This window comes from Dipodomys ordii, unplaced genomic scaffold (genome assembly GCF_000151885.1).
Source record: "Dipodomys ordii isolate 6190 unplaced genomic scaffold, Dord_2.0 Scaffold24, whole genome shotgun sequence".
In the NCBI taxonomy this organism is placed as follows: Eukaryota; Metazoa; Chordata; class Mammalia; order Rodentia; family Heteromyidae; genus Dipodomys; species Dipodomys ordii.
In genome coordinates this window covers 17,533,814-17,549,414 of record NW_012267240.1, presented here as the reverse complement: position 1 = coordinate 17,549,414, position 15,601 = coordinate 17,533,814, and positions in this window count along the sequence as shown.

The window sequence follows — 15,601 nt, the reverse complement described above, 5'->3', positions numbered from 1 at the left end:
TAAGATTATTTCTTTGTTGCTTTGTGTGTCCCTCCCCCACAGTATAACCCCTGCTTTCACTGTATTTGATGTCAGTATAATTTGTGGAGGAGAAGGGGAAAAACAAGTCGTTTAAATAAGGATACAGGTGGACCCATTGCAACAATGAGAAGTACAAGTTGTCATGTCGAAAACGAAAACGAACTTTACAACTTTGGTGGGGGAGTGGGGGGAGGATTGGGTTGGGGGGGCGGGAGGAGGCTTGGAAGGGATGGGAAGGGGAAACAAATGAGGAGGCTACAATGCTTGATAAGAAATGTACTCATTATCTTGCCCATGTAATTGTAACCTCTCTGTACAGTTTTTTCACAATAAAAAAATATTAAAAAAAGAAGGTTCCTCCTTAGTTCTATTCCTATGTTTATATGCTTACAGATGGAAGAATAAATTCTATAATTAAATAACTAAGTAAGCAGATAATGCTGGGAGTGATATCATAACATGCCTTGTTTCCTTGAACTCTTTGTGAATCAGGTACCAAGGTATTTATTCTTCCCATATCTGTGTTGCTGCTGTCAGCCTCCTCCTTTTCAGCTTATTTTGTGTGTATGTATGTGTGTGTGTATGGAGAATTTAGGACCTCTTACTTGTGCCATTCGAACCATACTCTGAGTTCTTTTGTTTATATAGGATTTTATGCTTTTCCCTGGCTGCCTTGGACAAGATCCTCCTGCCTCTACTTCCTGAGTAGGGATTACAGATATACATCACCATGTCTAGCCTCTGCAGGGATTCTTGGGTAGAACTTGAAGTCTTAGAACCCATGTGGGGGGCTCATATGTCTCTTGGAGGTCACTGGTATGAGGTAGTGGGACACAGTCCAGGAACATGCAGGAGTGGAAACTGAAGATGCTCTGCTTTGTGTTGTGTTTCCAGCTTATTATGTGTATGTGTGTGTATGTGTGTGTGTGTCTGATGGTGGGCAGATTTAGTGTATTAGATGCATTTGTAACATAACAATGTTTTCAACTTACACTCAGGTTATCAGGACACAAAGCCATCATTGGTTGCTGAGCATTGGCAGTGCTGGGGTGCTGTTCAGGGACTCTGAGCATGTAAGGAGATTCTGATATGCGTCCATGAATCCATGTGTTGCATCACAAGTTTGTTCAGGCATAATTATGGTGTCAGTGGCATGCGTTCCATGTTAATGAGTGGACAGTATATATGTGACTCCTTTGAACAACTAACTTGGAGTCTAATGATATAAATACGAGGAAGCTAGAACTTGAGGTATCAGCAAGAGTGAGGTCAAGGGGAGGGAAGTAGATGAATGAAGAGAGGAACAATGTGACAGTGTAGTCACATTTATGTTTATATGTGAAAATGGAAGGAGGAAAATTGAGGGAAGGGTGGGGTTGGGAAAGAAAGGGAGAAGGACGGCAGCGTTGACATTGATCAAGACGCATTATACTCACAAACTGTCTCGTTGAATTGAACTTAGATCTCCTTTGTACAACTACTTAAAGATAAAAAGCAAATGAAAAAAATTGATTTATGGAATGTTCTTTTAAATGGAAGTCTACTGACAATAATAAGTATTATAACAAACTATATTAGATAATGTTGGATGCTTACTTTTTGGGAGGGCAAGTTGGTTTGGGGTTTGAATGCAGGGTGTTGCACTTGTCATGCACTTAAACCATAATTCCACCCTTTTAGCTTTTACTATTTTTTGAGTAGGGTGTTACATTTATGCTTGAGTCAGCCTGGACTGCACATCCTCCCATTTTTGCTTCCTGTGTAGCTGGGATGACAGGCACACTTGACTGGGCTTAGCTTTTTGTTGGTTGAGATCAGGTCTCATGAACTTTTTTCTGGGCTAGCTTTGAACCCCAGGCCTTTCCATCTTAGCCTCTCCAGTGGCTGAGATTACGGGCATGAGCCACCTTCTGGTTTTTAGATTATTTCTTTTTTCCTTTCAGAAATTCAGTAGGCAGAAATTCAGTAGGTCCTGATGTTAATCACCAGTCAGGACCCAAGACTGAGCTGTGTCAGAGAGTGGGTCACTGCCTTCCTCGTTTGGGCTATCATGTGGCAGATGGTGATGTGGGGGCCAACTGAAAATGTCCTTTCTTCTTTTGAAAAAAGAAAGGAAAAAGGACCACAGAGGAAAACAACGAGGCATGTAGTTACCTGAGCCTTTGAAGAGCAAGAGATTGGTGAAGAAACTGCTACACGAGCGAACTCAGATCTTGCTTTCTTTCCTTTGGGACTAGAACAAGTGTGGGAAATCGAGGTGAGGAAGGTGTTTGTTGTTAACTTAGTATCAGACAGGGCTACACTAAGGATGGATTACCTCTCATCAACCCCTACCCCATTTTGTTTCTTTTTATTGCATGGGCGATTGAACCTAGGGCCTTGTTCATGCTAGAGAAGTGTTCTCCTGCTGAGTCAGGCCCCCAGCCCTGAGTTACCTTGGGATGAACTTCCCTAAGAAGGCAGAATCATAGAATTTTAGAATAGAAGGGATTGTAGAGAGAAGCATTTTGTTGTGGTGGTAGTGGTGCTGCTGAGATTTGCACTCAGGGCTTCACACTTGCTAGAAAGGCACTCCACCAATGGGCCACCCTCCATTTTTTGTTCTGATTATTTTTGAGAAAAGGTCTCATTTTGAGTGTGTGCTCCTTCTGTTTTTCATTTCCTGCCCTCCCTGGGATGACAGGCATGTGCCACCACACCCAGCTTCTTTCCCTGAAATGGAGTCTGGAGGGATTTTCTACATGGGCTGCCCTGGAACTGTGGCCCTTCCAATCTCAGTCCCCCAAGTAGCTAGGATGACAGCTACATCTGAGGTTAACTTTTTAATTATTGTCATCAGGAAAGCCATTTTTTGAGCACTGATTTTCTGCCTTGATGTTTCTATCGACATTATGTCCATTATGACATTATGTCATCATATTAGATTCATCACATTATGTTTCTACATGTTAGTGAGGGCTTCTCACCACGGAAGATCACCATGGCCACTGCATGTTGAGTTGACAAAGTTCTGGTCCAAATCAAACAGCATTTCTCCTGAGTCATTATTTTATGTGTAACTGTGTAGTTTCTTCTGGACCCTTTGAAATACTTAAAGTAGATGCCCTCCCTCAGTGTGCCCTTGGGGATATCCAGAGCAGCCTCCATTCCAGCTAGCTCATTTTGCAGACCTGAAGAGTTGAAGTCACCTGCCCATGTGTTAATTCAGTAGCAGACAGGGGTTACACTTAGGATAGATTACCCCTTACCAACCCCTACCCCATTTTGCTTCTTTTTGTTGCCCTGGGGATTGAACCTAGGGCCTTGCTCATGCTGGAAGAGAGAGAGAGACTTTGTAAGGTCTCTACTGTGGCTACAGTGCTGAGAAAACTGTTGGGTCAATCAGTGGGCCTTGGATATCATGTTCTTTGTAGAAAACACCATGATGTAGCTGTAATAGACACCATTTTTTTGTTTGGTCTAGACACAGACAATGGACTAGCTACAAAGCTAGTGTGTCTGTGTATTGACACATGACTCAGACAGAGCCCTAAGCAGCTACCATCAAAAATTACTCACAGTCATCTGACTGAAGTACAGAACAGTTAATACCTGTGATGGTCTCACTACAGTATCTGGGCATCAAAACCATATTTGTAGAGACCTCCCTTAAATTTGAAATGACTAGTGACTGTCAGCAGGGGAGGTAGAGGTTGTTAAAGATAGGATTTATAAAACAGTAGTTTGCTAAGCAACCTCATAGTATCAGCATGACATGGTCATGTTGTTTAACCTTCCTGCAAGAACAAACACTCAGACTTAGTATTTGCATGTGTAGTTAAGTGTTTATTCCAAGTCATTCTTATCAGGACCAATAATATTCCTCTTAGCGATGATTTGCCAGCCCTTGAATGTTGTTTGTGAATCTCAAAACATTTAAATCACATTTCTTCATGAATGGTTTGAAATATGTGGAGGAAATGGCAGATGATAATGGCTGACCTGCTTTTTTATCAGTGTGGACCAGGGGACCTGGCATGGAAAAAGACACTCAAGACTTGGCTAAATGTATAACTGATTGTGTTACTAAAGCAAATGGCCCTCGGATCTGGGGTTCACTAGTTGGCGAAAACAATTCTGTGCTCTTCAATGGGGCCCTATTGGTACTTTGGCCAAGAGGATGCTTACTTGTTCAGCCTTGCTGTCTGGATGGTCAGTCTTAGAATGGCCATCCAATACTAAGTAGCAGCTGTGCCCACCTCTGCTATGACAAACCAGGAAGTCCCCACTTGCTTCCAGATACCCCTTGGGAAATCAATTCTATCCCCTAATTGGAGACCATCGTCTCTCACCAATACCCAAAGAAATTCTGAATATTAAAAAGTTGCATGTAAGAAAAGGCAGTCATAAGTAGAACAAAATAAACTTAATATTGACAAAGTTTGGTGAATGCTGAATGCAGCTACAGGGACTTCTCCACATCATGCTTCTCACTCTTATCTGGGTCTCTTCCACTGCAGGTGTTTTCCTTTGTTATTGTCTGTCACAGGTTCTCATGGGCTGTTCCAGCGCTTTCCCTACTGCTTGTCCCATTTTCCTTTCCTCTTTAAGCAGGAGATTGAGGCCAACCATGGTGACTGGTAGTACCCGTATGTTCCCACAATGCAGACTTTATTTCGCTCTCAGGAAAATGGTTCTTGCTGGGCCCTGTCACTTCCCAGGGCACTGCTGCTTAGCCCTGTCACCCCAGTCTTTTAATATGCCTTCTCTGCCACCAATATAGTCCTTTTCACATGTGTTTAAATTCTGAAACACTCTTCTGATAGCCATGTTCCCACACCACTAATTTACCTGCCTCTTCTGTTCCTTATGTACATGGCCCAACTAAACAAGTTTTCATCAGACTGCTGGAAAGAGCCAGTGTTCTGCAGTCTGGGATCCAGCCTGTTAGGCCACTCTGAACCTGTAAGGAAAATGGGAAGTATCACCTACCAGAGAGGAAAAAGGCATCTGAGAGATGAAGTTCAAGAGACTGGGGATGAGGGACTGGGGTAAAGATGAGAGTGGAATGAGGGATGTGGGAGGAATATGGATGAAGAATAAAGGTTGAAGGATTAGGGACCAGGGATGGATGAGGGAAGAGATACAAGGGATGAGGGATGAACGAGTAGAGATAAAGACTGAAAAAGGGATGATTGATGTATGTAATATATGACTATGAGGATGTCACAGCTGCTTCAGCTTGTCATTGCCAGAGGAAAGAAGGCCTCAGTGTATCAGCCGAGGCTCTGCTTCTGTTTCAGGTTTTCTGTTTTCCCTACCAAACTTGAACCTTTGGTTCCCCTGAACTGTGTGTAGTTCCCACCTTTCCCCTTATCTTCTTCCCTCGACTGTCCCTGCTTTGCTGTGATTCCTGATTGAATCTCCTCTCTCCTGTTCTATCCATTATTTCATGGCAACTCCTTGAAGAAGGTTCCCCAAGGTCCAGAAGATAGGGAGGAGGCTGCTTTAGCTCTGGTACACAGAATTGTAGGGCTGACTGGAGAAATAGTAAATCTCAAAGGAGATGTCATTTACCATACTCTATTACGTTGGACCCTGCCCCCCATCATTCAACTATACAAAGTTGCACCCTTCAGATTTCATGGCCTGAAAGCCTTCCCCATTGGGGAAAAAAAAACTAGAACTTTTCACAGGGATGAGATTTGCTAGATTTGAGGCATCACCCCCACAATTCCAGGAATGCACCTGGGACAGTCGTTTGCCTGTGAGAATATGGCACCCAACAGAACTGAGAATCATTGTGTCCCGTGAGCATGGGGTTTAGGGTTGGGTGAGGCCTGTGGGGGTGACTGTTGACTCAGATAGCTCAGAGATGTGGAAGGCTCCCTCCCTCAGTCCTGTTGTCACACAGGACATGCTCTTTCTTGTGAATTTTTCTGGGCTGATCTGTTTCAAGTGATGTAGGTATCTTTTTTCCTCCATCTTTTTTGACTTTTACCCCTTGCTTACCTTTTCTATTCTTTATTGTTTCATTTTACTCCTCCTATAAATACTTATTTGGCGTCTTCCCTGAATTAGCTCCAAGCTAGGTCCTGAGAAGGCAATAGTTAAGGTTTCTGTTACTTTTGTGTTTCCGATTAAAATACCTGAGAGAAAAGCTAAGGATGGACTATTTGTTTTGGCTTATGGTTCTACTTAAGACCTGGGCAGCAAGTGCTTGGGTAGAAAGAACATCATGGCAGTGTGGAGGAGTGTCTTTTTACCTCATGGTGGACAGGAAGTAGAGAGGCAGCCAGAGTATCTAGGGCAATTTCTAAGAAGGTGGCTCTAGTGATAGTGACCTGCTTCCTCCAGCGAGGGCCCACCTCCTAAATTTTCTTTCAAAAGAGGGCCACTAGCTGAGGACTAGCTGAGGACCATGCATTCAGCACATGAACCTGTGTTCAATTATAGTAAACCTAAAGTTTGACATTTAATCCAAGTATATGGTTCCATAAAATAAACTGTGTTTACAGTGTGGTACAATCATCACCACTATCCATTCCACACACTTATTATTGAAACAACCCCATGACCATGAGGCAATAGTTCCTTACTCCTCTTTCCCATCTCCTCATGACTTTTAATATTCTGTGTTTGTGGATTTGCTTATCTTGGTACCTCATAAGCAGAATCATACAGAAGTTACCCTTTCGGTCTGGCTTCTTTCACAGCTAACATGGTGTCTTTAAGGTTCATCTATGTTGTACATGTGTTAGAATACCATTCCTTTATATGTGTGTGTATGTGTATGTGTGTTCACAGACTAGTACTGGGGCTTGAATTTAGGGTTTCTCTTTCTTTTTTTTTGGTCGTTTTTGGAACTTGAACTCAGGGCCTGAGCTCTGTCTCTGAGCTTTTTTGCCCAAGGTTAGTGCTCTACCATGTTGAGCCACAGCACCACTTCTGTTTTTTTAGCGGCTAAATGGAGATAAGAATCTCACGGACTTTCCTACCCAGGCTGATTTTGAACTGCAATCCTCAGATCTCAGCCTCCTGAGTAGGTAGGATTACAGGTGTGAGCCACTGGTACCTGACAAAGGTTTCATCCTTGCTAGGCTTTTTTGCGTACAGCTGGCACTGTACCTTTTGCAACTCTTCCAGTTCTAGCTTTTTGCTAGATAAGTGGAGATAAGAGTCTCTCAGTTTTGTCTGTAGGGGTGGCTCTGAATCATGATGTCAGATCTCAACATCTTGAGTACCTAGGATTGATTATAGGTATGAGCCAGGCTCGTTATTCCTTATATGGTTTAATAATAGTCCTTTGTATGGACATACCAGATTTTGTTTATGTTACTCGAAGTCTTAATACACATTTTTTTTATTTACTTAGGACATTCCCATAAGTTTTAGCAACTTGACTAACATGCCATACTGGCAGTAAATATTTTCCCATTACTTGACTTGACCAACAATTTTGAATGAGAAGATGGTAGTAACAAGCCAGATGTGTGTTTTTCTTGAGTGTGCGTGCTTCTTGGCTCTTATAAGGGAGGGCATCCAGTTAGTGAGCATGTATGGAGAAGAAAATATGGAGGCAGAGGTGGAATTGCAAGGACTTGGCACAGGTCACCCTCCCCCTGCCCCAAAGGTGTTTAGTGGAAAGGCCTGTCTCATCAAAATGGAAGACTGCCCTGTTTTACTCTCAGAATCTTCTCAGACAGATGTATGTATCTTCTCCCAAATAAATGTATCTTATAGGCTTGAAGGAGGGCTGCTCCCTAGGGGAAGTGAATTGATAATTGCTTTGTGTTGCTCATTTCACAAATTGAAGGAGGAAACATCCAGCATAGTAAGTAAGGCACTGGGGAAGATGTGTAATGTGTTTAATAGCAATTACCACTTCTCTTTTAGCTTGAGCGACAAATTCAGTATTGTGGCCTGAGCCAGAGCAAGTCTAGACTTTGGGTGTAACCTGAGTTTTGTTGAGCCTCGGTTTACCTTGGAAGATGTTTGGCTCTGCTCTCTCACTGGTTGCATCTGACTCATAGAAACATGTTTTCCATGCTCTTGGTCTTCTTGAATTGTACTAGTTGCCAAAAGCAAGAGTGTAGTGGTTTATAGTGGTGACATTTCTAAAATGTGCCTACGACCTTATTGTCTCCACAGATCCCAGTTTACCTTGAAATAGATATGTCCTCAAAAGTCCATTGTGCTTCATTCCTTCTATAAGTTGGAAACCCACCTTGTGGACTTTCCTATGTCACCTCACTGATGCTGGATCATGAATGACCTCAAGAGATGTTTTTCTTATCTCTGCCTCCCAAGAGGCTGAGATTATAGATGTGTGCTACCATGCCTGACTTTTCATACCTAGTTTTTTTTTTTTTTTTTTTTGGCCGGTCATAGGGCTTGAACTTTGGGCTTGGGCACTGTCCCTGCACTCTTCAGCTCAAGGCAAGCGCTCTACCGCTTGAGCCACAGTGCTACTTTCAGTTTTCTAGTGGTTTTTATTGGAGATAAGAGTCTCACAGACTTTCCTGCCCAGGCTGGCTTTGAACCTCAATCCTCAGATCTCAGCCTCCTGAGTAGCTAGGATTACAGGCGTGAGCCACCGGCACCTGGCTTTGAAGATTGAATCTTGAATCAGTGCCTTACAAATATTCTCCTACTGAGCTATAGCTCTAGACCCTTACCTTTCATGACTTGTTTTCTAATTCCCTAGGCAAATTGGAGCATTGGCAGTATGCCAAGAATCTGGCTTTGATTCAAAAAAAGAATTTTTCCTGTATCTTAGAGCTTTAGATGGTGCTTGTTAGATGAGAATTCATGTCACAAGTCCCATCTTATGCCATCTTGTAGAAGCAGCTGTTTTGAGTGCTGAGAACTCACAGTGATGGCCATCAGCCTTGGGTGTAGATAGCTCCCACAGCACAGGTGGGCAGTGGGTGGCATACCCTGAGAACCATTAATGAGATGCTACTACATTTACCTACTGTAGGGTTTTCAGTAGAAATAGTGCATTTTAAACTTATGTTCTACCTGGCTCCCTATGCCTACATTGTTAATAATAGTTACAAACAAAGTCAGGAATCAAAATAATGACTTCAAAACAGTAAAGAGCATCTGTGGTTGTCTTTCAATCAGTCTTGTTTTGAATTTGGGTCTGTCAGAGTGGGTTGGTATCTCAGTGACAATTTGCTAGGCTGTAGCGATTAGACCAGGGCTTTTGACAATGTAGATCTGTTGACAGTAAAGGTGACTCTTCCTTCATCTCCTGGTGTGTCCCAGAACTCTACCTGCAATATGAGTAGGGTGTCTGTGGATGGAGCTTGCAGAAGGGAAGGAAGCAGATGCCTTTCCGCCAGCCAAATCCAGCATGCATTGTTGCTCCTCTTTACAGAGAAGGAAAAGTGGAATTGGTGTGTATTAAAAATGAAGCCGATTGTAAGTTGTAGCGGGTGCCTAGGGTGAGTGTATCAATAACAAGCCATGGCAAAGTGGGGGGTGTTTGGCTCTGAGCTTTGCAGCCACCTCCCCCTTTCTTTTTCTTCCATGAGTCACTTGCTCATCTGCCTGGCCCTCCTGAGTTCTTCCTGTCCCTGGAAAGAGTTCATGAAGATCTTGCAACTTCACTTTTCTGTACTTGACTCATGACAGGCTGACTTTCTATTTGGGTTTTGTTTATAAGACTAGTTCCTGGGAGTCTTGAGTGTGACCTAGGGCAAAAATGGAACATTCTATAGAAGTTAGGTCTCTTCCCATTTCTTGAGGGGTATATCTACTTTAGGGTGATGATGACGATGATGATGGTGATGATAGTGATAATGATATTGAGTGATGGTGACAATGGTGGTGATGATGATAGTGAGTTTTTTTTTTGTGCCAATCCTGGAGCTTGAACTCAAGGCCTGGGTGCTGACTGCGAGTTTTTTTTGTTCAAGGCTAGTACTCTACCACTTTAGTCACAGCTTTACTTTCAGCTATTTTTTGGGGGGTGGAGTGGGGAGGTCCCGGTCATGGGGCCTGAACTCTGGGCCTGGGCGCTGTCCCTCAGCTCTTCAGCTCAAGGCTAGTGCTCTACCGCTTGAGCCACAGCGCCACTTCTGGCTTTTTTTCTTTTTGCTTATGTGGTGCTGAGGAATCGAACCCAGGGCCTCAGGCATGCAAGGCAAGTGCTCTACCACTGAGCCACCTTCCCAGCCCAACTTTCAGCTTTTTGGTAGTTAATTAGAGATAAGAGTCTCATAGACTTCAAGTTCAGGCTGTCTTTGAACTGCTGTGATTCTCAGATCTTAGCTCTCTGAGGAGCTAGGATTACAGGTGAGAGCCACAAGCACCTGGCCAGCGATACTGATTTTGATGGTGGTGAGGATGGTGATGGACAGTGGTATTGGTGAGAAGAGCACAGAAACAGACATTTGAAGGAGAAACTGCTGTTTATTTGCTGGTGTTTTTAATGTTAGATTTCTGGATTCAGAGTATTTCTGACTTCAGATATTCTGTTCTGTTGTCATTTCTATTTCAGATCACGTCTGTACTATTTTTTGTTTTGAAGCCTATTTTCACAGAGTTTGGAGATGAAGGGGTGCGCTTCCCAGACTGGAGCTAGGTTCTCTGGATTTTGTTCTCAGTTCTAAAATCATCTGCTTAATACCAGTGGGTTTCATACTTATGCACCTGCACCAGTATCACCTATAAGTCTTTTTATTTTGGTTGTTCTAGGGCTTGACCTGACCATAAGCTTTTTTTTTCTCAAGGCTAGTGCTCTACCACTTTGACCCACAGCACCACTACCAGTATTCTAGTGGTTAGTTGGAAACGTCTCATGGACCTTCCTGTCTGGGCTGGCTTCAAACTTTGATCCTTAGATTTCAGCCTCCTGAGTAGCTAGGATTACAGGCATGAGCCACCAGTGCCCGACTTGGAAGTCATATTAAACACAAATCACTAAGCATTAGCCCTACACTTGCTTGGTGCTTGGAATCTGCCTTTCTGAGGTCTGAGGACTCCCTTTGACAAGCTCTATTTTGGGGCACTTCTGCTTGGAGCTAGATAATGACCAAGTTTTCACTGGTGTGCAGGAAACAGAGAAAGATAATGTGTTCAGGTTTTTCAGAAATCCAAGTGTACTGAGTGGAAGGACTTCTCCTTCCCTTCCCCACATTACTTTTCCTATTATCTGATGATAAAGATATTCTTTCTTCCATGAAATAAATGCAGAATTACACTACTGTGGATGTCTTGATTTTACAAAGAGTTGGTAGCTCCAAAATCCCAAATCTAAAACTCTGAGATAAAGATAATAAATGTATTATTTAGATTTTTTTCATTTGAAAAAAATCTCGCTTTAAACAAGAGATGGAGGGAATGGTGACAGTAAAAGAAGAGACCTAGTTGTTGTCTGGCTAAGTCTTGCTTGTTTTGCTTCCTGGTGACAGTTGTAGTACGTGTTCTACGCTGCCCAAACCCCACGTCTTGTAGTGAATTCTGGGTACAAAGCCTGCAGCGGTGGGTATGAAGCAGCTTTATCAGCTGTGACGTGTTTTTATCTCTGAAATCACCTCTGTCTAGGGAGAGCAGTTGGCTGCAAGGATCCTGGCTTGGGGTTTTGATCCGACATGTTAGCTATTGGGCCTAATTATCTCATAGTCACTGCGAGATGAACATTTTGTGTAGTTTTCAGTTTTCAAGCATTTTATAATTTCCTCAAGCCTTGCTACTAGAATAAATATAACACCATTGCCTTCTTGAAAGCCAACTCTCTACAAGTGTTCTGAGGGACTTTTTAGATCATTGTTTTAGGATATTTCAGGCAAAGGATGTAAGCAAATGTAGCAACCATTCCTCATTAGTTTGGATTTTGGTTCATTTGCTTGAAAAATTCTCTTTGTCATAGTGTCCCAGCCTTTTGCCTTGATCAGCTGAGTGATTGATTGTTTTAATTCTCTATTTGGATTTGCTGGTATAGACACAGTGTTGTTGTTGTTGTTTTTGAAGTTGTTCAGATCTTGCTTGATGACCAAATTCAGTTCAGATTAAGGAAATAAATTATGGAGTGCCAGTTTCTTTTCTGCCATGCTCAAAATGTGCCATTGAACATTAGCCAGGAATGAATTCACTAGGAATTTCTACAGGGGAAAAAATTCCAGTTGGTCCTGCTGGAGTTTTTCCTTCTAAATGGATCTTGATTCTACTAACCTTCTCATATATGTAGCCATCCCCTTAACGTGCCCTGTTATTCCCGTGAGGATCACCTGTCTTAGCATATCCACAGTGCTACTTCCTCTTTCTAGACAAATCAGTGCTATATTCACACAAAGCTTTTTGTTGTTGTTGTTGTTTTGGGTTTGAAATCAGAGACTCATGGTCTTGGTCTTGCTCTTGCTCTGCTTGCTTGCTCATGGCAGGTGCTTTACCACTTGATCCACTCCCTCTAGTTTGCCTTGTACTGGTTATTTTGGAGAAGGAATCTCATGGACTTTTGTGCCCAGGCTGGCTTCAAACTATAATCTTCCAGGTCATCATCTCTTTGGTAGCTAGAAGTACAATTGTAAAAAACAAACACCAGTCCTTGACTCAAGCCAATTAAAATCACATTTATTGCGTCTTCTTTAAAATCAATTAGTATTTGCCCATGGTACAATAATACATACAAGTGTGTGTTTGTAGCTATTTCTATGCTAGGACTTGTGCAATATACTGGAATGAAATACGGTATTTACAGATTAATTTTTGGATATTATCTTGGTTGTTTTGGTAAGGTCTGCATCATTTTCCCTTAGGAAATGGAGAGAATGTCTCTTTTAAAGGGCTAATCCCTTAAAAAAAATAGATCAGTGTTAACTGTATTAATGGAGAGGTCTCTGGAAATGTCCATTGCGATGGAAACATTTAGTTTGGATTTAACTTTTTGTGGAATTATTCATGTGATACCATTTGCATTTGCCGAGCTTTTGGGTTATTAATAGAATAGACAAATCAGCATTTCAGTCCTTTGGAAGACTTTGCTTGTTTTTCTGTCTTGATTGCTGGGCTGCACATAAAATTCAGAGAAGGAAAAAGAGCGTAGTGTGAGATGAAGGGGTTCGGTGACTCAGGGCTGGCACCCTGGCTTCTGCACTGCACTCTGGGTGGGTCTTGTACTTGTCATGGGGCCTGGTGTGTGAACCTGGTATCCTGACCCCACAGGTGGGATGCTGGGGGAGCCAGGGAAGTCGGCTGAGGACAGTGGCACAAAGCAGGGATGGTTCTGACTGGTACTGGGTGGTAGAAAGAACTAGAACATTCGCTACCCCCTGTGGGATGGTTTTTCCAGCAGGAGCGGTGCTGTGTTTTGCTGCTGGGCTTTCTGCTGCCCTTCCAGGCGTGGCCCTTCACTTTTCCACTTTCTTCATTAGCTCAGCACTTCCTGCCTCTGGGCCTTCTCTACTGCTCCCCACTTGCCCAGATGTGCCACCTCAGGTGAGCCTCTTCCCCTAAAGCCTTCCGGTATTCAGACACGGAGATATCAGACATGGCCAAGGCCTCGGGACCTTTGCTTAATTTATTTGAGGTTTGGGATCCATATTACTTGGTCTGAGTCTCTAGCTAGTTGTGGACTTCGGACAAATTCTTTTTCTTTTATTTTAAATTATACTCTTTATTATCTTTAGTTGCCCAAAGGGGTTACCATTCAAGAAATTCATTTATAAGTACAATGCATCCTGATCGGTGTCACCCCTTTCATCATTCCCCCCCTCTCTCCCAGACCCACCTCTTCCTTCAATTCTCATAGTTTCATTAGATGTGAGTTGAATAGTACAGCTGCATTCTCCACTCCCTCTCTTAATTTGTCTACTCCTCTCTCTTTAATGCTCCCCCCCCCCCCGCCTTTTACATGCCAGTTTCCTGGTATTTTGTTAGACTATGAGTTTGTTTTTCAAAGGATTTACACCGTTTGGAGTCTCCATGCAAATACCATACTTTGGTTAATATGTTTACGTACGCTTATCTACAACTCTGTATGTGTTAACTTGGTCAAATTCTTTAAATTCTTCAGCCCTCTTTCACCACTGGTTAAGTGGGGTACAGTACTTTGTCTTCCAGGGAGGTCCATGAAAATACTTTATCACCATGCCTAATATATAAAATGATTGTCAGTTATCATCTTTATCCCTATTGCCTAGATACAGAGGATGGGCTGTATGAGAGGGAAGTCCACCCTGTGCTGGGGAGAGAAAGAGGGGAACCCAGCAGCACCACAGTGTACAGGCTCTGGGGAATGTTTGAATAGAGTTTCCTGTCTTTGAAGAGAGGCAGGAATTTGGAGGGTGCCATAGCACCAGAGCAGAGACACCAGAGAGAGAAAGCAGAAGAGGGACCGCTCACAGAGTGGAAGGTGGCCCTGAGTTGCTGAGGGTGGTGCTCAGTTGAGGGGATTGCTTGTGGCTCCACCCAGGACAGCCTCAGAGGCCCAGGTTGGGGTAGGAGGAAGGCCTTGCTGGAGGCAGCCATGGTGAATTCCAAGTCAGAAGGCCCACAGCTGGCAGTCCAAGCAAGTGAGTGAGGAGTACAGAGGGCCTCAAAGTAGCCGCCATTCTCTATCGTGGGGCTGAAGTGGGCAGAAGGCACTTGCATTTTCCTTTAAACATGGCTTCTTCCTGCCATCTGGGCTTCTTGCCACCTGATCTGTTCCACATCAACAGACAGATCATGAGGAGAGCAAGGAGAAGGATGCACCCAGGAGGAGGTCAGAGTAGAATCAATTGCTAGGGGTCCAAGTACTGTTTAGATCAGCCTTTGCCAGTAGGCCACATAAGACAGAGGGCATGTCACCAAGAGAAGCACGTGGCTGAAGTGCAGTCCTGGGGACAGGACATCAGCTGTTGCCAGATGGTGGTGGAGATGGGCCTCTTTATTAGGAGAGAAGGAAGGACTTTTATAGCTGCTCATGCATCCTGAGTAACTGTGTTCTCTAGCTCAATTGCACTTAAGTTGGTGTTGTAGATTAGATATTCTCATGCCCAATTGTCTCTGCCAACAATTTAGCTAATTTAACATGAATTATGTAATTGTTTACCAATATACTTTGTTGTAGTATGTTTTGTTGCCTTGTGCTTTATTTGTTCATTCTCCTGTTGTTCAACATTAGATTGATCTTTCTCCTTCCTTCCTTCCTTCCTTCCTTCCTTCCTTCCTTCCTTCCTTCCTTCCTTCCTTCCTTCCTTCCTTCCTTCTTTCCTTCCTTCCCTTTTCCTAATTTCCTGATTATTTCTTTTTCTAGTACTGGGGCCTGGGTATCTTTCCCTTTACTGAGGCTTAAACTCAGAGCCTGGGCAATATTTCTCAGCTTTTTGGCTCACGGCTAGTGCTCTACCACTTAAGCCATAACTCCATTTTGAGATTTTCCATGCTTAAATTGGAGATAAGAGTATCATAGACTTTCCTGCTAGCCTGGCTTTGAGCTGTGATCCTTAGATCTGAACCTCCTGAGTAGTTAAGATTACAGGCATGAGCCACTGGTACCTGGCTTTTTCTTTCTTTCTTTTTACTATTAGAAATAACATATAGTGAATATCCTAGTCTGTAGATCTTTCTTCACAATCCAGGCAATTTTCTCACAATAGATTCAGAGAAA